The following is a 25842-nucleotide window of genomic DNA, read 5'->3' as shown; positions in this document are numbered from 1 at the left end:
ATACACACGAGGAAGAACATAAAAACCACAGAAGCAGAGCTGCTCGGCGTAGAAACACTACCGCCTCTACGTGAGACCAGAGGACTGCAGTATACCTTCGCGTGCGACGTACGTGCAGTAGGGGAGAGTGTCATACCGAGAGAATAGTGGAGCTAGCGACACATGATGTTGTTTGGTCGGTTCTTCATTCTAGAGACAGATATTAGAATAATATGAAGGAATAAGCACCAGTGACCACCATAAGCAGTTTCCATCATTTTCTGCAGTTTTTGTTGTTGCCAGAGATAATACTGTTGCGCAGCGTTTGTAAATACTTCACGTTCTACACGTTTAAGTACTGTAGAAGATATTTAAGGTACATTAATGGTGAGTAAAATACTGTTTATGTAACATTAGGAGAGCTAAACCTAACTTCGTTGGTCGTGCAACATCTTGTACCTTGAAATAGAAGAAAATCTTTTACCATGTAACATGTGATACTTGCATAAGGAATGAGTTTCTTTAACATCGTAACCATTACTCCTGTCTTGAAAATGGAAATTTGTGTTAGTTTCCAGTAGCAGCTATTTAAAAATATATTTAACTTCATGTGGTTTCTGATAATACTTCGACTTACTTTGATTTCACTTACTGACTATCGATGTGAAGTACATAATAATGTAACAGAATATAGGCTATCAAATACCATATTGACAAGGTTTTTCGATTTGAATGCTTTCCTATTTCGACTGAATATTTGTTCCTAGGTACATGACCATTTTGTACCTTGGAACTTGTTTTCACATTTGGAAAAATCTTAATTCTGCGCAATAATTTTTGTAATTTCAGAAAAAGACTACAGCACACAGAAAGTGAATGTCATCATTTAAAAATTTTATTACAGAGCTGGTCAAAGGCGGAAGTTTGAGCAGTTTACCAAGGTACAGCACCCTTCCCTACACAATGAAACCTCTGAATGGATTTACATTTCCCTCGCTTCACGGAACTGATGAAACGTTTCTTCTTGTAGCCCGTGGAGAGAAAGTAGCGTGGGCAAAAATCTCGCCTGAAATCGTAGCCAAAATTCACGTACTTTTAGCGATATGCTGTGTGAGAGTGACATTACGTGATGTAATGGTCCGAAGATTTACCAGGAAACGCTCATTGGATGACCTGGATTAATTTTCTACACGACTACACAAGTAAAATCACTCTGAAAATGGATCGCTAGCCTCGCTTTGATCCGTGATACTAGATTAAACTTCTCATTACTCAAAAACCAATGATAAATTGACTGTAGCTATACAACTGAATTAACAAAGATTTCAGGAGCCGACCGTGAATGAAAATGCGCAACGGTGTCAAACTAAGCTGGCCTCCGAGACTTCTGACCATTATCTTTAGAGGCACATCAGAGTAACAGTCGGCCGGCCGCGGTGGCCGAGCGGTTCCAGGAGCTTCAGTCCGGAACCGCGTGACTGCTACGGTCGCAGGTTCGAATCCTGCCTCGGGCATGGGTGTGTGTGATGTCCTTAGGTTAGTTTGGTTTAAGTAGTTCTAAGTTCTAGGGGACTGATGACCTCAGAAGTTGAGTCCCATAGTTATCAGAGCCTTTTTTTTTTTTTTTTTTTTTTTTTGTCTTTGGTCTCTATCGATCTTCTCGCAAGCTCTTTGCCACCTGGTGTGCTGGCGCCAGCTTACGCCAGCACAGTCTAAGTGCGCGGGAGCCATACCTAATAGGACCATCACGGGTTGTTGAACGTGTACAAAGAAGAGCAGCACTTATGGTCACAGGCTTGTCTGACCCACCCGTTGGACAGCGTAGCGGAGATGCTGAGAAACCGGAACTGGTAGACGCCTGAAGACAGATGCCATTTATTCCAGGAAACATTGTTTAAAATGTTTCAAGAAGCAGCATTAAGCGATAAATCTAGAAATATACTGCAACTCCCTGTGAATCGATGCTGTAGCGACCGCGAAAACAAGATTAATTATGGCATTTAAGGAATCACTCTTGCCGCGCTCCGCATACGAAAGGAATAGGAAGTAACTCAGATAAGTAATGCAGTGAGAAGTAGCCTCTACCATGTACTTCACAGTGGTGTGAAGAGCGTAGAAGTAGGTGTAGATGTCCCTTCTGGATCCAGGATGGCTGCTGGCTGGTCCACAATTTCTTCGAGCTCTCATCGGTTCCATGAAATTAAGGCTCAGTCCTTCCATCCAGTCAGTCTCAGAATGTGGTGGTGGTGGTGGTGGTGGTGGTGATGGTGCTATGTACAGGGCGCTCAACAGCGAGGTCATCAGCGCTCGTACTCAACTAACAGAACAGTCTCAGAAGAGGAAAGGAGGCGTTTCCATTAGTCAGTCCTCGCTCCCGGTAACAGCATTCTTCTGGAAAGCGCTGCTTCCCGCCAGTTTATTGCAAGTTTTTTTCCAAACAGTGCTGGATGAAAACCTCTCTTCACGGAAAATGTCAATGAAGCCAGCCTAATGAGATCCAAGCTCAAACCATTATAGACAGTTCTGGGGACCCACTTTAGACAGATTCGGCAGAAATGAGTCCACTAGCTCGAGGCTCCCCAACAGCCGAGAGCACGACCCCAAAGGGCAGCCAGAAATGATGAGCCTCGCTTTGTAGGGAGTAATTGAAATGAGGTGGCGTGTTCGGCTGGCGCGGCGGCGCTGACGCGACGAGCTCTCGCGGCCTTGCCTAGCCTTGGCTGCGGTTGCCTCGCCTTGCCTTTGGTTGGAGCGCGGCCTTGCCCGCCTATCTGCCCATCCGCCCGCCGCTGTTCCGGATATCTGCCTCCAGCCTCGTTGCCTTTTTATTGCTTGTCGTACATTACGACCGCTCACAGGCCTTCTCTTTTTCTTGTCAAGACGATTGTAATAATGTTTTCGTCTCGAATCTCTGATGTTTTTATGGTGCGCTGCCGAGAGGATGCGGCAGATTGTACTGCTTTGTAATCGAAGAAGTGACACATCGCCGTAGCACCCTCCGTCTACATCTACGTTCTGCAATCAACTGTACCGTGTATGTCGGAGGGTATCTGGTATTCAGTATTCGTATCTACATAAAAGGAGTGCCCCAGATGGATTGGTCAATATTTACGTACATGACAGGAACGCTCGTTTCAAGAAAGAACATCATATGGACTTGTGCCTTTTTCCTAGACTAATGGTTTCTAAGAGAGAACACATTTAACGTACCTTTGTTTTTAGGCTAGTGGCGCGCACTTGTGTGTCTTACCCACCCAGCCTCCCGAATGAAAGGACAGAATTACTTGCATGCTTTGGGACATCGTTTGTTGAACACCCTGAAGACGTTCTTTTCGCCACGTGGACTGCATGACGCACCCTTTCCATATTTCACCAGACCTCTGTCCGCTTACGGTAGCTGAGTGGTCAGCGCAACAGACTGTCAATCCTAAGCACCGGGTTCGATTCCCGGCTGGGTCGGAGATTTTCTCCGTGCAGGGACTGGGTGTTGTGTTGTCCTAATCATCATCATTTCATCTCCATCGACGCGCAAGTCGCCAAAGTGGCGTCAAATCGAAAGACTTGCACCAGGCGAGCGGACTACCCGACAGGAGGCCATAGTCACACGACATTTACATTTATTTACCAGACGTGTGAGGGAACATCTCAACTGCACCTATCTTAATCGCCGAATTGGTCGTGGTAGTGCAGTTAACTGGCATTAATTGACCACCATGAGCGCCAAACCTTACGCCATTAGAATTTTGTTTGTGAGATTGTATTAAATCTGAAGTGTACAAACGAAAGATAAATACCCGAGATGAAGTGCTTGGTCGTGTCCCGGACGCTGCTGCCCTCATTAGCAACGTGCAGAAGCACACAGACAAACAACACAACACGTTCTCCCAAGAGTGCACAAAATAAGTGAAGTTGACGGTGGGATATTCGAAAATTGTGAGCTGTACAACAGCTGTAAAACGAAGTGTACGATGACGTTTAAAGGTGAATGTGTCGAAAATATGTATTGTGCTGTTGGTATTTTGTAAAACGCCTCTTGTAATATTTACTAACTGTTGTACATTTGTAAACTTGATAATGTACTGAATAATGCAGGAAATTATTAACAATGTGTTCTGTGCCCGAAAACCGTTCGGAATAGGCAATGTCCATAAGAATTATTTTACTTTAAATGATCGTTCCTGTCACATTCCAAAATATGTAACACTCCTCCTGGGACATCCTGTACCCAGGAAGTTTCAGGTAAGGTTTTTTCTCTGTAACTGTCACAATAACCAGCGGAAGGAATATTTACGTAGGAAAACGTAAGAGACGACACTCTTTCTGCGATGTTGTGAACGTAGCTTATTTAGTTTCTTTCTAGAGAGGTGCAGCACCGACTTATCATTTTTGAAATAAAACATTATTTTCGTCTCTGATGTAACTGATGTATTCAAACCAACTCAGTTCAAATCAAATATCTATCGTTTTAAGCTAACGAGCTATAAACGTTCAAAATTTTAACGATTTGGCTTTGTCCAGATGGATGTTCTGGAGGGGGGAGTATTAATCTGAGGGGCTCAAATGAATGCCAAATATCTTGAATGCAAAAATCAATGCGCGTTCTAAACGACCTGCGGACGAGACGTAAAGTTACTGGTGTCACGGAGCGACAAGTTTTTTTGAAGTGCCGTTTTAAGTCACGTTAGATTATATTGTGAAAAGTGTCCTTAAACCGCCATGTACAACAAAGCAGGTCGTAATGTGCAAACAAACGAAGTTCGGTCTGCTACCGACACTGACTTGTAACAAATGGTTCAAATGGCTCTGAGCACTATGGGGCTCAACTGCTGAGGTCATAAGTCCCCTAGAACTTAGAACTACTTAAACCTAACTACTTAAACCTAACTAACCTAAGGACATCACACACATCCATGCCCGAGGCAGGATTCGAACCTGCGACCGTAGCAGTCGCGCGGCTCCGGACTGAGCGCCTAGAACCGCTAGACAACCGCGGCCGGCGACTTGTAACTAACATGGCATACACACCCAAGGAGAACATCGACATGTTGCCAATGAAGCAGCCTTGCCTTACGCCCCGAGACATCCTCATCGAAGAACTCCATTAGCCAGTAAGTTTTTACTTCCTGAATCACTTCTTTGTAAAGGCGCGATGGTAACAGACCAGCAAAAAGTGTGTGTAGATTTAAATTGATTTGCACGCATTTGGTTTTTTTTTTTTAAAAAAGACACTTTAACTCGTTGTTGTAACTCTCTGGAAAATAACTAAATGAACTATGTTCATAACTCCACAGAGAGAGTAACGTTTCTTACTTGGACTTATCTAAATAACATTGCTTCCACTTATTATTTTGTAAGCCACAGAGAAAGACACATTACCTCAAAGGTCTAGTGTATCACACAAGCAGAGAGTACTCTTACCAGTACCGGCGATCCCACAGCTTTGTTATCTGTTGTCCTCGGACTCATATTTCTTGCTTTTTATTTCCGACAGTGGGACCAACATCTTCCGTAGTTGTTGCACTACATAACACCGTTATTCCTGATGGACGGAGTAAGAGTACTATGTCTGCTACACTCGTATCCCTTGGTTAGCAAGCGCTAGCCGGCGAGTGTGATATTCTGGAACCTTCGGCCATTACGCGCCTTTTTTCGACGGCGGGAGCATTGTCTAGTGCACCGGCATTATTCCAATACGTCATGCGACTCCTCGCGTCTGGATCTAGAAGTGTTGGTCGAGTAATAAACGTGATCATCTGCAGTAAAATCTAAAAACTCCTTTAAGAGTAAGCTTTTTTTAAGAACTAGTACTATTGGTAATTGATGATATACGTAATAAAAGTTATACAGGAGAAGCGAATGTTAGTCTTTTAGTGTGAGTAGAACGTGAATTACTGTTTCGAATTTAGATGTCTGAACAACCTTTAGGAGAAAAGTTGCAACCGGTAACGATGAAAGAATCAAGATCAATGATATCGTGACGTCTCTGCAATGGCAAATTACCAGCGTGGATTACAAAAGGGTGGCTGTGGAACACATACTTAGGGACATTCATTGTTGGGAACGGATAAAAAGTTTAAATGGGGTGTCGTAGAAGGAGTGGTGAGTATTCAGAGACAAGACAGTCCATTCGAAGCGAAAAAGTGTAGTTAACATGGACTCCAAAATACATATCTTAAGAGCAATGCGCACTTCTTCATCTTCGATACTGTGAAACAAAGCTCTTCTACCACGAGGGCGTTGCCTTCCATATTTTGAGAGATGATAGCATTGCCAAAACAAGAAAAAACTGCTGCGTATATTTGGGCTGTGAAGTGCATATCTTAAGAGAAATGAGGACTTGTTTAATAAAAGAGATGTCTTTCACATTTGCGAAGATGAACAAGTGCTCGTAAGTCTTAAGGTGTTTCAGAACCAGTGTTGACTAGACATTTACTCTTGTTTTGGTCCATACTACTTTCTCTGAAATTATGGAAAGCAGATAGCGTGCAGCCTCCGTGGCTGAGTGGTTTCCCCGGTGATCCCTGTTTCTTCCCTGAGCTTGAGTCCCCTCCCTTGTAGCTTTGTTTTGTCACCTTTTTCTCTTCCACATGCATATAAAAAAATTGACAAGAAGGGTAGGGTAATGGGTCAGTCTTCACATTCAGAATTTAATAATTGTTTGTGCTTGAACTAATTTGTAGACTTTCATTTTGCAGCTGATATTAAATGATGATCTGACTATGGCTGTCTGATTTTCATGGAAATACCATGTCAATCTGATAATAATAAAAAAAATGTGGTCGCGTAGATGGCTGCCATTGAGAGGACCCGGTTGCGATTCCCGGTACAACCAACGATTTTTATTTGGTGGGAGAACTGCTAAAGAGCGTACTCAGCCTCGTGATGCCAACTGAGGAGCTACTTGACCGACTAGTAGCGGCTCAACAGTCTGGAAACTGTAAAAAACGATAGGGAGAACAGTGTGCTGACCACACGCCCATCCATAACGCATCCGAATGATGGCTCCTGGCAAAGGATGACACGGCAGCCGATGGACATCCCTTGCTTGTTCACGACCTGGCGAGGGGTTGATTTAGCGGAGACGAACAAGTGCTCGTATTTCAGAGTTCATTTTTAGCAAACTTTTTGCTTCGATTAATAGTTACTTTCACATTTCTGTATGCTGACCATTCCTCCTTTGACACCCTGTATTCATTGTGTTGGCATTTACATCAGTTCTTGCTCATGTGTAATTAGCAAGACGATAGCCCTTAACTACGGGTACGTCATGAATAATAAGTAGACTTCATTTTTATGTCTCATCTACGAACCACTAAATACACTACTGGCCATTAAAAATGCTACACCAAGAAGAAATGCAGATGATAAACGGGTATTCACTGGACAAATATATTACACTAGAACTGACATGTGATTACATTTTCACGCAATTTGGGTATATAGATCCTTAGAAATCAGTACCCAGAACAACCACCTGTGGTCGTAATAACGGCCTTGATACGCCTGGGCATTGGACCAAAAACAGCTTGGATGGCGTGTACAGGTACAGCTGCCCATGCAGCTTCAACACGATACCACAGTTCATCAAGAGTAGTGACTGGCGTATTGTGATGAGCCAGTTGCTCGGCCACCATTGACCAGACGTTTTGAATTGGTGAAATATCTGGAGAATGTAATGGCCAGGGCAGCAGTCGAACATTTTCTGTATCCTGAAAGGCCCGTACAGGACCTGAAACATGCGGTCATACATTATCCTAACAGAAATGTAGGGTTTCGCAGGGATCAAATGAAGGGTAAAGCCACGGATCGTAACACATCTGAAATGTAGAATCCACTGTTCAAAGTGCCGTCAATGCGAACAAGAGGTGACCGAGACGTATAACCAATGGCACCCCATACCATCACGCCGGGTGATACGCCAGTATGGCGTTGAGGAATACATGTGCGTTCACCGCGATGTCGCCAAATACGGATGCGACCATCATGATGCTGTAAACAGAACCTGGATTCATACGAAAAAATGACGTTTTGCCATTCGTGCACCCAGGTTCGTCGTTGAGTACACTATCAAAGGCGCTCCTGTCTGTGATGCAGCGTCAAGGGTAACCGTAGCCATTGTCTCCGAGCTGATAGTCCATGCTGCTGCAAACGTTGTCGAACTGTTCGTGCAAATGGTTGTTCCGTATTACCCTCCTGAACCCACCGATTCCATATTCTGCTAACAGTCATTAGATCTCGACCAACGCGAGCAGCAATGTCGCGACACGATAAACCGCAATCGCGATAGTCTACAATCCGACCTTTATCAAAGTCGGAAACGCGATGGTACGCATTTCTCCTCCATACACGAGGCATCACAACAACGTTTCACCAGGCAACGCCGGTCAACTGCTGTTTGTGTATGAGAAATCGGTTGGAAACTTTCCTCATGTCAGCACGTTGTAGGTGTCGCCACCGGCGCCAACTTTGTGTGTATGCTCTGTAAAGCTAATTATTTGCATATCATAGCATCTTCTTCCTGTCGGTTAAATTTCGCGTCTGTAGCACGTCATCTTCGTGGTGTAGCAATTTTAATGGCCTGTGGTGTAAACAGTGATATACGCAAAATTCAAAAGGGAGAGCTTTCACAAAGGAGAGGAGCGGATGCGCCGCTGGCAGCCACCGTGCCGCATCGGATTCCTCCGCGCAAGGCCGGCAGCTGCGCTTTTCTTCGCTCTGAAGGTAAGTAAAACCGGCGGCCGGGGCAAGTGAATCAGACTCGTTAATGGCGCGAAGGCCGGCCTGGCCGCCAGGCCGTGAATCCTGGCGGCTTTTGGGAGCCGCTGCCACTGCGGCTGAATCAGCCCTGCCGCTGCCCCTGCCCCTGCCCCTGCCCCTGTCTCTGCCTCATCCTGCCTGGGAAGGGACCGACAACTCGGGCAGGAGACCGCGTCACCGGAGCGGCGCAAGAACGCCAGGCCGGGGCGAGCTGGGAATTGATTTCGCTGTGTCCGGGTGCGCGGCAGGGAGCCCAGAAGAACGGCTGCAACAGGCTGTGGCGAAGGGATTCCGGGCCTGCAGGAGCCGCATCTGAGGGGGGTGGAAGAAAAATCCAAGTCGGCAGAAAAATTGACGCTACTTGGTGCTCCTTTTCCTTCGGCAACAAAACCCCATTTTAGACTGTAATAGCCGAAATGTCTTCCGTGCCGTAACGTTTCTATCCTCAAAAGGTTCAAGACCTCTATAAACTGCCTGAATACCTGCTACAATAGCTACAATCATTCAAGTACTACATCTACAGCTACATAAAAGTCAAAGTGACAGCCTCTAAATACATTAGGCCCTCCTATAATCTGATGTTCATTTGGCGCGGCTGCAATCTCTATTGTAAAAGCTTTCAAGCTCCTCTACACAGGAACATAATGACGACGTGCACAAAGTCTCATTGACATTGTATAAGGAGCACTCAAATGAAAAACAGATGACAAAAAAGTAACTGAACTGTTTATTATTTCAGTACCAATCGCCATAACTGTTAATATATTTTTCCCACTGCAAGACTAGACAGCCAGGGCAGAAAAATGTTTGCCGATTACCTACGGAACCATTAATGTACCCAGGCGTGCGCCATCGGGTGCCACGAATGTCTTTTTTCAGCGCTCCAAAATATGGAAATCGTAATGGGAGAGATCGGGCAAGTATGGCGGATGTATATGAGCTTCCCAGAGAAACTTCAGCGTAATCGAAACAACCTTGCATATCCTGCAACAGATAGCGTGCTTCAATTTTTGCAAAGTGTCCACTGGGAAGCTCTTCTGGCAGAATGAAATTACACTTGCTGGCTCAGTGGTCAAACGCCAGCCTGCAGATCCTACAGTCTGGTGTTCGATTCTTGTTCTGTCAAAAGGTCTTTAGCTCATAGTAAGCTTTTTGCCCACGGCTTCATCCATGTACGTATATGCCACGTATATTTTAACCACACACATACAGCATATATTACACACACATTTAAAATATTTCTCACATGCGAACATTTTTAGGTTAGGCTTTACCGTGACTATTACTGACATTAAATGAAACAACAAGTTTACTATTACCAGTCACCGTTTTATTTATTTCCACGACGTGTTTCGAAGGTTTAAACCTCCATCATCGGGTGGATTTACATTAGTTAGTATTACATTTGGGTGTGTGTTGTGTTACGATTTTTGGAGGAAACAAGACACTATTTCAGAATATGGTTTAGGATTACTTTTGACAAAAAATTAAACTGATATATAACGGTAAACCTTAAATAAGTAAACTAGAGTTACCATTACAATTAAGAATAACAGACATCAGTTTGAAATTTATCGGAAGCCTACCACAACACATACCACAATCCACAACTCATCTTGCCACCCCGCAGCACACAAAATGGCAGCATTCCGGTACATGATTAATAGAGCTGTCCAACTACCACTCTCAGAAGATAAATGTGATCAAGAAATTGAAATTATAAAACAAACAGCTATTGAAAATGATTATAACAGATCCATAGTAGACACCCTAAAACACTCAATAATGGCAAAGCAATCACAACACACAAAAACAAAAAGAAAATAACATCTTCCATACAATCCCCTTTCTGGGTAACATTTCACACCAGATTGCCAATGTCTTCAAACGGAAAGGCATAAGCATATCCTTTGCAACAGACAACAAGATTGGACAGAAGTTACCCCACAACATCGGCACACGAAACCCACTTCATCACACAGGTGTGTACAAAATTAAATGTTTGGACTGTGACTGCTTCTACATAGGCCAGACAGGCAGATCATTTGAGATTAGGTTCAAGGAACACATGGCAGAACTAACAAACAAAAAATACCACACATCAGCAGTAGCTACCCACGTGCATGAAACAAAACACCATGTTAACAACACAAGTATTAGCATCCTACATATCCAACCAAAAGGCAGAAAACTAGACATCCTCGAAACACTCCAAATATACAAACACCAAATGAAACAACCAGAATCCATCTTAAATGACAAAAATGACAATATTTACAATAGTATCATCTCTGTTTTCAGCAACTGCCTACACTCTTAAAAACACACACACACACACATCCTAATATTTACCATAAATATTGACAGCCGCCAAGAGTACAAGAGATTGACCTCATTCACAGATAATTCGTCACACTAACAGCTTGTACCCCTTGTCAGCTTAAAACTGTATGTACATCAACTCTGGCACAAATGCATATCTATCCGCATATTTTATAGCATTAACCAATGTATTACCCCACCCTTTAGGCAGCTAATATATGCAACATGTAATCTTAAGACTCCTTGCTATATAAACGTTTGCTCTCATATAATCACTCTTTCCTTCCTCTCTCTCTCTCTTCAAAGAGTGTCATCTATGTATGATTTTACTGCCGTAGCCAATATGATCATCGTAATTCAAGTCTGTAACATTTCACCTAATTGTTATTAACAAGTATGAAGTTTAAGCCATTTTAACATTTCACCTGATTGTATAAACGAGTACGAATGTTTAGCTGTTATAACTTGTCAAAATTGGATTTATACACCACCTGAAGTACACACACACATATATTCGACACCTCAAAACAAACACCTCCAAATGCTTTAAACAATTATTCTGTAATAATGTTGTTACGATGTATATTCTTTGCACTTTGCGATTATGTCTTCTCTTCTGCTATACGAACCTTGCACCCAGCTGATTCCAGACGCCATATTTGTTTAGAAATGTGGCAGTATACATGTGATGTGTTACGACAGCAAAAGGAACCTGTGATCACTGGAGGTACTCTAGTTTACTTATTTAAGGTTTACCATTAGATATCAGTTTAATTTTTTGTCAAAAGTAATCCTAAACCATATTCTGAAATAGTGTCTTGTTTCTCCACTAGGCAGTGCCACAAGTTCCTCCAAAAATCGTAACACAACACATACACAAATGTCATACTAACTAATGTAAATCCACCCGATGATGGAGGTTTAAACTTTCGAAACGCGTCGTGGAAATAAATAAAACGGTGACTGGTAACAGTAAACTTGTTGTTTCATTTAATTTCTCACATGTATGTGCACGTATATCATCCGCAACTCTAGCGAATTTCGTCATGAAGGTTCATCTGAATTCTGAGGAAACTTGGAATCATGTCAGTACCTGATCGTCGTTTCGAGAAAAAGGAGTGTAGCTGACAATTGTCTGATTCCCAGCTGTTTTACCCGTGTATCTCTAGAGAGGACGTTAAATGCATCTATGGCATCGAGTCGTGTGAAATTATCTTTGGCGTGGAAACACGCGGCCAAAATTACAAGTTCTCTGCAATGCTCACTCTCAAGGTGTGGTTAATACAATGAATAAAGAAAATGAGAGACACATTGCGCATCATACTTTTAAAGTATTCTGGTCAGCTAACCGTGTTCGGCCGTTTCTATATTTCACCCCTTCTCGTACTCATCCCCATCCCTTGCAGTAATAGCGGTATCTTGATCCCACAATATTTTTACAGAAATAATGGAGAATATATACAACAAATTTTGTTGACATTGCTCCAAATCCTCTGCCAACGCTTTCTCTTAATGCCACAGTAAATTTTTCTAGATAACAAGTGATACGTGTGCCAAGTTTGACAGAAATTCCTGCAAGCATTACAGAGACATGCTGGTATGTCGCTGTCTTGCAAGCTTGCCTCCCCCCTCACCCGCCGCGCATCCTCCCCGGACATCTACTACCCTCAAATCCGGGCATGAGACGTCATCTGACTTGCACAATGAAGCCTAGCGACTCCGGAAACTATGGACTTGATACTAATACTGGCTGTTATCAAATATCTTTACAAGTCACGTCTCTCACTCCCACCCCTACCTCTGTGGGTTGCTGAGGCGTATTACGCTCACTATAAAAAATAACACAAAATAATGAATCACGTATGCACAAAATTTGACTGAAATTACTCCAGTAGTTCCTGAGTTAAGCTTCTATGTCATCCCCTTTTCTCCACCATCTCTGTGAGTTATAGGTGGTCCTTACGCCCAAAGAATCCTTCGCAGACATGCACACAACAGCGCAACGAAATTTCATCCCCATCGGATCAACGGTATACGCATAGAATGTTATCACATACACTCATGGAATAGCGATATGCGCATATACAGATGGCGGTAGTATCGAGTACACGAGATATAAAAGGCCACAACTGTACGCAGGTGATTCATGTGAAATTGTTTCCGACGTGATTATGGGCCGCACGATGGAAACTAACAGACTTTGAATGCAAAATGTTAGTTGGACTAGACGTATGTGACATTCCATTTCGTTGGCGAATTCGATATTCCAAGACATATAGTTCGAAGAGTGTGAGAATACCAAAATTCAGGCATTACCTCTCGCCACGGCCAACACATTGGCCGACGGCCTTTGCTTAACGATCGCCAGCATCGGCGTTTGTGCTGAGTTGTCAGTGCTATCGCAGAAGCAACACTGCCGTGAAATAACCGCAGAAACGCATCCGTTAGGACAGTGCTGCGAAATTTTGCGTTAATGGGCTATGGCAGCAGACGACCGACGCGAGTGCCAAGCCATGGACCCAAGTTTTCAACAAGGCACCGGGCAAGCTGGCAATGGCTCCATAATGGTGTGGCTGTGTTTATATGGAATGGAACCTATCACTGACTGGAAATTTTTTGTGTTTGGCCACTTCGAGACCATTTGCAAACATTGATGGACTTCATGTTTCCAAACAACGATGGCATTTTTATGGATGACAGTATGCCATGTCACCAGGTCACAATAGTTTGCGATTGGTTTAAAGAACATCCTGGTCAACTCGAACGAATAATTTGGCCACCTAGATCGCCCGACATGAATCCCATTGAACATGTGTGAGACATAATCGTGCACAAAATCCTGCACCGGAAACACTTTCCCAATTATGGATGACTATAGAGGCAGCATGGCTCAATATTTCTGCAGGGGACTTCCATTGACTTGTTGAGTCCATGCCAGGTCGACTTACTACACTACGCCGGACAAAGGAGGTCAGACATGATATTAGAATGTATCACTTCAGTTTATCACACTTATGGAATTGTTTATTAATGTGAAAAATGCCGAGTCGCTCCGTACTTCGAAATCCACGCAAGTCTATAGATCCCTCTACGTCTGGCTGACCGTCAGATCAGAGGTAGGACTGCAAGAGCATACCACCTCCAGTAGGCCCATACTAGTAAATCACTGAGGTATTCAGCCTTCTGCTTAAGAACGGCTTCAGCTTTAAGATCCTAACGCTGCACTGGCCTAGTAATAAAATAGCACCCCGATGAGGGTCGCTTGCTACAGTGGCGAAGGCGAGGTCACATACTCGGAATAGCTTTGTTGAAGATGGCAGCGGCCGCGGAAGCCTACTCTTGCACATTATGAGGTATCTTTTCCGAAATGCCAAAACTCGAGTCCACGGTGACTGCTTGGCGTGACGAATATTCGGGTGCAGGACTGGTACCCGAAGTCCGCCGAACCGGACTCTGAAATGCCCCGGAACAAAGCAACAAAAGATGGAAGTGAAGAATGCACTTCGTACGTCTCTATCGCAGCGTAGACATTTTTTATTATTCCAAGATGACCGGCTTCAACAGTCTTATGCTGCGATCATCTGATCTTCTGGAATTTGTTAGAAAATTACTATGTTTTATGAAATAAAAACACAAAAGGCACTCAAAACATATACATACCTTGATAAAAACCCACTTGATAAAATGACCACAGTTTATAAAATGCACGCAGTTCACAAAATGCAAACAGTTGATAATATCCTCGTACCATCCATGCATATCGGCAGCGAACGTGACTCTCCCAAGCTTACCGCACAGCTTTACGCTGCCATCGGAGTGTTAGCTTAGAGGCGGCAGATCCGCTACCAATTTACGTATCTCGTTCCTGGATGGAGAGTGTACCTTGGAAGAAACATGTTCACCGCCGATATGCGTGGATGGTACGCGGATTCTATCAACAGTTACCTTTTTTTGGACAGTGTTAATTTGATCAAGATACGTATATGCGGGGAGTGCCTTTTATTCTTTGACTTCATGAAATGTAACATGGCATTTTTGTAACAAGTTCCATAAGATCAGATGACTGCAGCATAATACTATCGAAACCGGTCATCTTGTAACAATAAAAGTGTCTACACAGCGATCGCGGCTTAAGAAGTGTATTCTTCATTTCCATCAGTACAGATCGCCCCACAGCACAGCATGTGTACGTTAAAAAAAAACAACAAAGGTCAGGAAAAGCATCCAGTTGTTTTCCAGGACTGCTCTAACACTGACGTGTCCCATATCCAGAACCGTGAGCGCTACACATCAAAGCGTACAGCGGCTGCTCTCTAAGCACTTGGAGCAGGTGCACTGACTAAAATATTATTTGGTGAGCACAAAACCACGGCCTACGTTCTCCATTATCTGTCTATTTGGAGTAATCTAAAGAACCTGATACATTAGCTACTTCGTGTATTACAAACGGTCACCTGAATAACCTTAACATTTCTCCATTCGTCTGACGAGGTCACTTATTACAGCTTTGACGGTGTTCCGTAGGTTTTATCTGTTTCCTATGGAGGTCGTACTCGCAAAGATAAAATCAGCGAAATAAAATACTATCAGTACTCTTCTGAATCTTTTTGATACAACTGTAATACGGTCTGGACTTTGTTAAGTTCAGTAACGTTGAATGAGTCTCATAGTCGGCGATAGAACACACGTGTTATGCATCCCCTTGACGATTTTCTAACCGGCCGTTGTCACCGAGCGGTTCTAGGCGCTTCAGTCCGGAACCGCGCTGCTGCTACGGTCGCAGGTTCGAATCCTGCCTCGGGCATGGATGTGTGTGATGTCCTTAGGTTAATTAGGCTTAAGTAGTTCTGAGTCCAGGGGACTGATGACCTCAGATGTTGAGTCCCATAGTGCTCAGAGCCATTTGACCCATTTGGCGATTTTCTAGTATGTTTCTCCACCGCCCGAGACGAATAGCGAGGTATTTTCCGAAGAGCCCAGGGTCGACATCTCCTCTGTCCTCAATAGACCAATTTAGCTGTTACGCCTGCAATGGCTTTGCTTACAAAAACGCTTTAAATTCTAGTTAAAGGTAAAACAAAATAAAATGGGGTAAATCGATCTAAACGTCATACAGATGTCTACAATAAACTGACAAAGCAAAATGCATTTTTTGTCCAAAAATAAAAACGGACGTCTCCACTTTGCGCTTTCTGGAACATTTATGATATTTAACACATTTGGCAGCAACAGAAAATGATGCATCCATTCTGCATATGTGTTTAAATTGGCCCAAGCATGCGGGCTCTATAATACTTGAGGAACTAAAATATAAGGGTAGACTATTACCTTCGACGGAAATAGCAATAACTGGTTATTTATTTCAGCCACAGATCGGAGAAGATATGATTGTGAACGATTTCGGCCATTTAAGGCCCTCTTCAAATCCCTAATGATCGTTTACGGTGTAACACGTCACATTCGTCGCGATGGGCGCGTCAGCATTTTAAACATTATCTTAAATACCATTCATGGTTACAGTCCAACCAATCAATAGAAAGCTGAAGATGGCATATAACAGCCGAAACTGTTCGCATTCATTTATAGCTTCACACAACTGTGACTAAATTACAAAAGGTGAAACGAGTGATGCCACTACCTGTCCTCCTTTCTTTGCTAAGGAAGAGTCAAATACTGGTTTTACATATAATTACTAAGATAGTTGTGTGCTCCAGAATATTAATGTTGAGTAACCGCTTTGCTCTTGTTGATGTACGAGCATATTTGTCGTTACTTACCCACTAAGATACATTTGTAGCATACGCAATTTCTGATAGGCGCAGACCCGTTTCAGTTCAGTCGTAAGACGTTTTTGTTATGTTCTCATATACATCGATATCATTTCAGATGCAATACTAATGAGACATGTATAGGGGGAAAATCGATCGCGGCGTTGTTTTAAGGAAACATTGAGCATTTCCTTAAAGTGATTTGGGGCATCGAGGGAAAACTAAATTCGGTTGGATCGCATGCGATTCCCGTTTCTAATCCACTGCACACTCGCGCTCTTTCAGCATTGAGAGAGAGTAGAGGCTTGAGAAATTTATGATATGCAGCCAAAAATAGAACCGTAATGTCAGCTGTGAGTGGGGCATGTATAAATATGGTAAAGAGAGATGTCGCCTGTACGTAAATTAAAGAGGTCTTTGGAGAGAAGAGAAGCAGCTTTGTGAATACCAGGAGCTCAGATGGAAAACCAGTACCAAGCAAAGAAGGGAAAAACTGTAAGGTGGGTTACACAAGGGAAATGAACGAAATCTTATAGAAAGGGCAGAGGAAGTAAATGAGGATGGATTGGGAGATCTGATACTGCGAGAAGAATTTGACAGAGCCCTGAAAGATCTACGTCGAAACAAGGGCCATCAAAATTGCTGAGAGCTTTGGGAGAGACAACCATGCTAAAACTATTCCGTATGGTGAGCAAGTTATGTAAGAGAGGGGAAATGCCCTTGGACTTTAAAAAGAATGTGCTAATTCCAATTACAAAGAAAGTAGGTGCTGACAGATGTGAATATAACCGAATTGTGAGTTTAACGATTCATGGTTGAGACGAATTTTTAACAGAAGAATGGAAAAACTCGTAGTATCCCTGGAAACATCAGTTTAGGTACCGGAGGAATGTTGGAGTGTGCGATGCAGTACTGGCGCTGCAACTTTTCTTAGAAGATAACTTAAAGAAAGGCAAACCTACGTTCACTGCCCGTCGACATTGAGGCCATTAGAGACGGACAAGGGAGCGGAAATAAAAACATAGAAATTTGCCGTTGACACTGTAATTTTGTCAGAGACAGCATAGGACTTCGAACTGCAGATGAACGAAATGGACAGAGTCTTCGTAGTAGGATATCAGATGAACAGTGACAAAAGTAAATCAAGGCTAATGCAATGTAGTCGAATTAAATCAAGCGATGCTAACTCAAGCGATGCTAACGGAATTCGATTAGGAAAAAAGGCACTAAATGTAGTAGATGAATTTCACTATTTGGGCAATAAAATAATTGACGGTGGCTGAAGTGGAGAGGATATAAAATGTAGACTGGAACAGGCGAGAAAAATGTTTCTGAAGAAGAGAAATTTGTTTAATATCGAATATAAATTTAAATGTTATGAAGTCTTTTCTGGAAGTGTTTGTCTGGAGTGTACCCTTGGGCGGAAGTGAAAAGTGTACGATAATTAGTTCAGACATGAGGAGAACAGAATATTCCGAAATCTGATGCTACAGGAGAATGCTGAATACTAGATGGGTAGATTGCGTAATTAATGAGGAGATTTGTATACAATTGAGGAGAAAAGACACTTGCGGCGTAACTTGACTGAAATGAGGGCTCGGTTGATGGGAGACATTTTGAGAGGTCAATAGGTCGTCAGTTTAGTATTGGAGGAAGATGGGGGGAAGTTGCAGAGGGAGACCAAGGGACGAGTGCGTAAGCAGGTTGAAATGGATGTGGACTGCGTAGTTATTCTGAGATCAAGAGCACTGGACTCGGGAGGACGACGGTTCAAACCTGCATCCGGCCACCCAGATTTAGGTTTTCCATGATTTCCCTAAATACCCCCAAGCAAATGCCGGGATGGTTCCTTCGAAAGGGCACGGCCGATGTTCTTCCCCATCCTTGACACAAACCGAGTGTGTGCTCCATCTCTAATGACCTCGACGTCGACGGGACGTTAAGCCCACTCTTCCTTCCTTCCTTCCTGAGATGCAGGAGCTTGCTCAGCATAGTGTAGCTTGAAGAGCTGCATCAAACCAGTCTTCGGACTGAAGATTACACAACAAGTTAGGCCTTGACACTTGAGACTAACAAATTTGCGCTTGACGATGAACATATTGCTCGTAACATACAGCGTTTTAAAATTCAATGAATAACGCAGTTGATTTCCGTGTAAAATACTACCGGCCATAAACAGATAATTATACCTGCGGATTTTGCTAAGACAGTCTGACAGATGAGCTTAAAGTATGGAGTTGTGAGAAAGTGACGCACTATGTTGGGGTGTTCGCTTTTCCAAGAGGGCCGAACAGCAGCGGCGTAACCTCTGACGTACGTCGCCACTGCAAGGTACGCGCGGTGCTAACACAAGGTTGTTGCACGGCGCGTCCTCGCGCTCGTCACCACACGTCAGTCACGAGCAGAGCAGCAGGTGAAAACCGTCTCACAGGGCCACCTGCAAGTATCCAAATTTACGGATCAGGCGACGTCTGCTGCCGACCACAAGCTACCTGCGTTTTCGTGCAGTGCTATATGACCTTGAGAACGGCGCCGATGTTGCTGCTGACTAGAAGATACTAGGTAAGCCCTTGGTGCCGACTGACAGATAACTTGACAATTTACCACCACATTTCACAGCATCACCTTGCCTAACTTTTAGAATTCCGGTTAGTAATGCTTTCTTTCCGATACAGTATGCTCTCTTTCAGTTTTCAGTTCCAGGTCGCAAAGCATTTCCATCAGTCGTGTCACTGCTGAATTTCGCGCCTTCTTGCAACAGCTTTTTCAGGATATTCTTACACTCAACACACTCTATAATGCAGTCCTTTCTCAGCAGAACCGCTCTTTTACATTGTAAGGCAAGAAACTTCATGGCCGAGGGCATTAAAGCACGCTGGGAATGAAGTTCCTGAAACCACATCAAGTCTTCAGCTGGGTTCAAGGAACTTTCACCAACAGAACTTAGTCGACAAAAGGAGAAGAGATAGTAGCTTCACCCGATGATGCGCCAGTAACCTGGTCTAAATTTCAAACAGCCACGTGTGACGTATGCAGAGTGAACACAAGGAGTCGCTATGATCCACCGTTCCAACGAGGGTGTTAAACTTGGCACTCACATTGGTGTTTTTGAAAGCGAAACCCTATGTAGTGGCACCATGTTTCATCATGCCTTTCCTTTTGTTTCTGCCAATTGAGGACACGAAGCTTGAATAATTTTAAAAGCACCTTTTTTTTATAAAATGCAGTCAAGATCAAAATCATAATGCACAACCTCCCAGATACCTTGTGTATTATAATCCGACTCAAAGTATCTCAACACCTGTACGATGGAAGTATTATTACAATAGTTTCCATCACAAACAACGTAAGTTTACAGTTTACACTGGCTAAAACAATTACCCAATCTCAGGACATGTCAATCGCACAATGTGGAGGAGGGGTACGGAAGTGGGTGAGTGGAAGAACTTCTCAGTTAGATCCCGAATTTTCCAAACCGACCACTGATGTTTATCTTTTTGGTGTGCCTTTTCCATTTGGTATCTTCTGTCTAATCGAATCCGTGACGGTATCTCAAGGCTGTAAGGACCAAAACACGGTTCTGCAGATTTTTTCTAATCTGTCAGCATATGCAGAAATGACTGCCCCTACTGAATATGCAGTTAGAAAAACTGACTCAAGTTCGAGAGGACAGATACAATTAAACGGTTTCTTCAGTGCAAGACTATTGTTCTGTCGTGAAATCCATCGAAGAATCACGGAAAGACAGTAAACTTACTGTGTCATCTGTATTACAAGTGTTCGTTACGCGAATAAACATTTGTACAGTGAGTAATTTTCAAAATGACAAGTTACTTTGGTGTCGGACCTGGAAGACTTCATCAGGCCGCTCTGACAAGCGCGCCCACACGACAGCCAGTTATGTATTAATATATTGCCGGAGCCGCATATGATAATTACCTGCGAAGGGGCGTGCTGTTTTCAGAAGTTGCTCCATTGTTCCGCCGTGTACACAAGGGACCGCCGCAAATTAATAACGCTTTCGAGCCAGCGCCACGAAAAAATCCGCATGACTCCCTCCCTAGCCCTTTGGCCGCTTGATGGCAACAGGCCAAGAGGCAAAACGCTATGGCCACCTGCACTTTTTACTGGAATTCTGCACCGGTTCGTGGTTAATGACCGAAGCGGTGACGTCCTCCCTAGCTAATAGCGGTTTCCAGAGTTTGCCGGTCGTAAAACAGGGCGGCAGTTTTGCAGGACAGCAAGTCACGCGTTACTGCTTTACGTCTGTAGGACTGGCCTCTCCGAATGTCTTTTGGCAAGCTGATTTCAGTGAAAGAAATAGCAATGACAATAGAAAAGTCTAGGAAATGGTATTTTGGATTGATTAATTATTATTAACAACTGAAAAGTTATGCAGTTGGTCTTCATAATTTGGCTCCTGTTCATGGTATAATATGATTATTACCGAAAATGGTTTACACCAAGTTTTGATCCAGAACACTTGCTTATGTCGTGAAATATATACCTGATTGCTTTTATTAATCTGGTATTTCTGACGGAAGTAGATTCAGAAAAATATCGTTCGACGAATCCCTGAGTATTGCTAGTCAGTCTGGGACTCTTGCTGGTCGATTTAAGAGACTATCCATAGTAGAGCAGTGGGTTTCTCCGTGTGCTCATTTAGCATGCGCAACAACGTCACGGGGCTCCTCACCGAAATCTAGGTAGAAAACATCACAAGAGGTGCGTTCTACTTCGCGGAGAGGTTTACTGTCGAAGTTCCTAGGGTCTACGTACACAAAATAAAAAAAAAGTAAAAGTTACATATTGGTTCCTTCCAAGTATGTTTCATAAAGTGATTAGGAAGCCTAAATTAGCGAAATTTGAGCTCATATGGAGACTTACTGGCAGTCGATCTTCCCTAACACCATTCGTGAATGGAAGAGCAAAGCTATGAAACACTCTCCGCCACACACTTAAAATACACGCAGTCAGTATGAAAAATGTGATGATGCCGTCGTGAGTTGCTGATTAAATTCCTTATTTAATAATCAGTTCCGGTCGACAGACAGCCATCAGGTTCTTAAAAGCATTTAAAGCGTCATATTAGGCGAATCTAAAATCAGTGACGTCTGATAATATTTATCACTTCTGTCACATAGTAGCATAAATTACATCATCAATATATAAACTGTGCTAGCCAGTACACTCTTTCACGTTATGTATATAGCTATGTATCGTTAAGGTAGATTGCTAGTATAACGCGAAAGATTGCACAGCCTAGTACAGTTTATATATTGACAATGTAATTTATGTTGCGATCTGACAACAGCCACAAATTCATGGTTTTATTATCTGACGACAATGATTCTATATTCACCTAGCGCGACGATGTAAATGCTTTTAAGAACCTGATGATTATCTGTCGACCGAAACTGGTTGTTAAATAAAGAACTTTATCAGCAACTCCAGGTGGAAATCATGACTTTTTCAAATAATTACTTCTCATTACTGAAAACATATACAGGGCTATTACAAATGATTGAAGCGATTTCATAAATTCACTGTAGCTCCATTCATTGACATATGGTCACGACACACTACAGATACGTAGAAAAACTCATAAAGTTTTGTTCGGCTGAAGCCGCACTTCAGGTTTCTGCCGCCAGAGCGCTCGAGAGCGCAGTGAGACAAAATGGCGACAGGAGCCGAGAAAGCGTATGTCGTGCTTGAAATGCACTCACATCAGTCAGTCATAACAGTGCAACGACACTTCAGGACGAAGTTCAACAAAGATCCACCAACTGCTAACTCCATTCGGCGATGGTATGCGCAGTTTAAAGCTTCTGGATGCCTCTGTAAGGGGAAATCAACGGGTCGGCCTGCAGTGAGCGAAGAAACGGTTGAACGCGTGCGGGCAAGTTTCACGCGTAGCCCGCGGAAGTCGACGAATAAAGCAAGCAGGGAGCTAAACGTACAACAGCCGACAGTTTGGAAAATCTTACGGAAAAGGCTAAAGCAGAAGCCTTACCGTTTACAATTGCTACAAGCCCTGACACCCGATGACAAAGTCAAACGCTTTGAATTTTCGGCGCGGTTGCAACAGCTCATGGAAGAGGATGCGTTCAGTGCGAAACTTGTTTTCAGTGATGAAGCAACATTTTTTCTTAATGGTGAAGTGAACAGACAATGTGCGAATCTGGGCGGTAGAGAATCCTCACGCATTCGTGCAGCAAATTCGCAATTCGCCAAAAGTTAACGTGTTTTGTGCAATCTCACGGTTTAAATTTTACGGCCCCTTTTTCTTCTGCGAAAAAAACGTTACAGGACACGTGTATCTGGACATGCTGGAAAATTGGCTCATGCCACAACTGGAGACCCACAGCGCCGACTTCATCTTTCAACAGGATGGTGCTCCACCGCACTTCCATCATGATGTTCGGCATTTCTTAAACAGGAGATTGGAAAGCCGATGGATCGGTCGTGATGGAGATCATGATCAGCAATTCATGTCATGGCCTCCACACTCTCCCGACTTAACCCCATGCGATTTCTTTCTGTGGGGTTATGTGAAAGATTCAGTGTTTAAACCTCCTCTACCAAGAAACGTGCCAGAACTGCGAACTCGCATCAACGATGCTTTCGAACTCATTGATGGGGACATGCTGCGCCGAGTGTGGGAGGAACTTGATTATCGGCTTGATGTCTGCCGAATCACTAAAGGGGCACATATCGAACATTTGTGAATGCCGAAAAAAACTTTTTGAGTTTCTGTATGTGCGTGCAAAGTATTGTGAAAATATCTCAAATAATAAAGTTATTGTAGAGCTGTGAAATCGCTTCAATCATTTGTAATAACCCTGTAGTTAACTTTCATTTCAAAAGAAACGGATAAAAGACGAATGAACGACGTTTTCCAGCAGTAGTTCAATTTAGGAATCGAAACCTCCTTCATGAGGTAAAGGAAGCCAAACCAAAACCGTGTCTTTTAGTGATATGTCTTTTCTGAAAGATATCCTGAAATCCAGAACTACCGGAGGCAACGTTCCTAACGAATAAACTGATGTGACCTACAATGATATCGAAATTGTACTGGATGGATTAGAGGACAGAACTTCAGCACCTGTTGTTCCACCAGAATTCGTATCTAGCGCTGTACAAAACTTCTAAATACGTGTTCGTTACATACTGACATAGCTGCAGAACGGCGGTTTTACAGATTTCAAAAGGATATTTTAATTATTGATAGCTGGAAACGTATGAACACCATTTTTTTTCCGCCACTAATTCCTCTCCTGGACCAACCTTCTCATCTCAGAGCAGCATTTCCAATCTACGTCGTCAGTTATTTGCTGGAGGTACTTCAATCTCTGTCTTCCTCTACAGTTTTTATCCTCTACAGTTCCCTCAACGGAGCTACTTCCTGATGTCTTAACCGATGTCCTGTCATCCTGTCACGTCTTGTCTGTGTTGTCCACGTATTACTTTCCTCTCCGATTCTGGCAAAAACCCCTCGTTCCTTACCTTATCATACCACCTAATTTTCATTCTTCTACAGCACCACATATGAAATGCTTCGCTTCTCTTCTGTTCCTGTTTTCACACAGTCCATGTTTCACTACCACAAAATGCTGTGTTCCAAATGTACATCTCAGAAATTTCTTCCTCACATTAGGAACCACGTTTGATACTAGTAGCCTTCTCTTAGCCAGGATACCTTTTTGCTTGTGCTAGTCTGTTATCTATGTCCTTGCTGTGTCCATCATGGATTATTTTACCACCTAGTTAGCAGAATTCCTTAACTTCGTCTACTTCGTGAGCACCAACTATGATGTTAAGTTCCTCGCTGTTCTCATCTCTGTTACTTCTCATTATTTTCGTCATTCTTCGATTTATTCTCAATCCATATTCTGTTCTCATTTCTCATTAGACTGTTCTTTCCATTCAGCAGACCCTGTAATTCTTCTTCAGTTTCTCAGAGGATAGGAAAGTCTCCAGCAAAACCTTTCACCCACCCTTGAACCTTCTTTTTATTTCTGTCATTGCTTCTTCGATGTGTGATTAAATAGTAGGGGCGAAAGACTACATTCATGTCTTACACACTGTTAACCCGAGTACTTTGTTCTTGGTCTTCCGTTCTTATTGTTCCCTCTTGACTGTTGTACATATTATGTATTACCCGTCTTTCCCTAAAGCCTGTCGCTATTTTTCTCAGAATATCGAGCATCTTGCACCATTTGACATTGTTGAACGCTTTTTCCAGGTCGACAAACCCTATGAACGTGTCTTGATTTTTCTTTAGTCTTGCTTCCATTATCAACTGCAACGTCAGAATTGCCTCTTTGGCTCTTTCACCTTCCTTGAGGCCAAACTGATCGTCATCAAACATATTCTCAATCTCTTTTCAATTTTACAATCTGAAAACGTGCTGTTATAAATTTGTATGTGAAACGACCTGCATCTAAATGTGTATAGATTTCTACACCTGCATGTATACTCTGCAGACCACTTGAATGCGCAGGGCAGAGGGGCTTCTTATTTTACTTCTATTAGGATTTCTTCGCATTGGCGTACCGAAGGAATTCTCCTTAAGTGCCTCTTTGTAGACTGTAATTAGTATAATCTGGCCTTCGCAACCCCTACAGGAGAGATTCATTGGAGGTCGCAATATATGCCTAGGTTCTTCACTTAGTACGGGTTCTCGAAGCTTTGTAAGCATGCTTACACGGGATAGTTGGGTCTGTCTTCCAGCATCTGCCAGTTCGGGTTTTTCGGCATTTCAGCGACGATTTCCTCTGCTTCACTTCTTTCTAAACGTTTAATATCTCATGTTACTCCTGTTCGGTATGGGATCCACACATTTCGCAGTGTTCTAGGATGATTGGCAGGACAATTTTGTAAACAATCCCTTTTGTAGATTGATTGCATACATTTCAGATCCCTGAAGATGTTTCAGAACAGATCTAGTGACAAAATATAAATTTTGCTTAATCAGGTGGACACAGATTGAAACGCTCCTTTTGTCAGTGTGTCG

Source organism: Schistocerca nitens, chromosome 2, assembly GCF_023898315.1.
Source record: "Schistocerca nitens isolate TAMUIC-IGC-003100 chromosome 2, iqSchNite1.1, whole genome shotgun sequence".
In the NCBI taxonomy this organism is placed as follows: Eukaryota; Metazoa; Arthropoda; class Insecta; order Orthoptera; family Acrididae; genus Schistocerca; species Schistocerca nitens.
Note: the sequence above shows the minus strand (reverse complement) of the source record.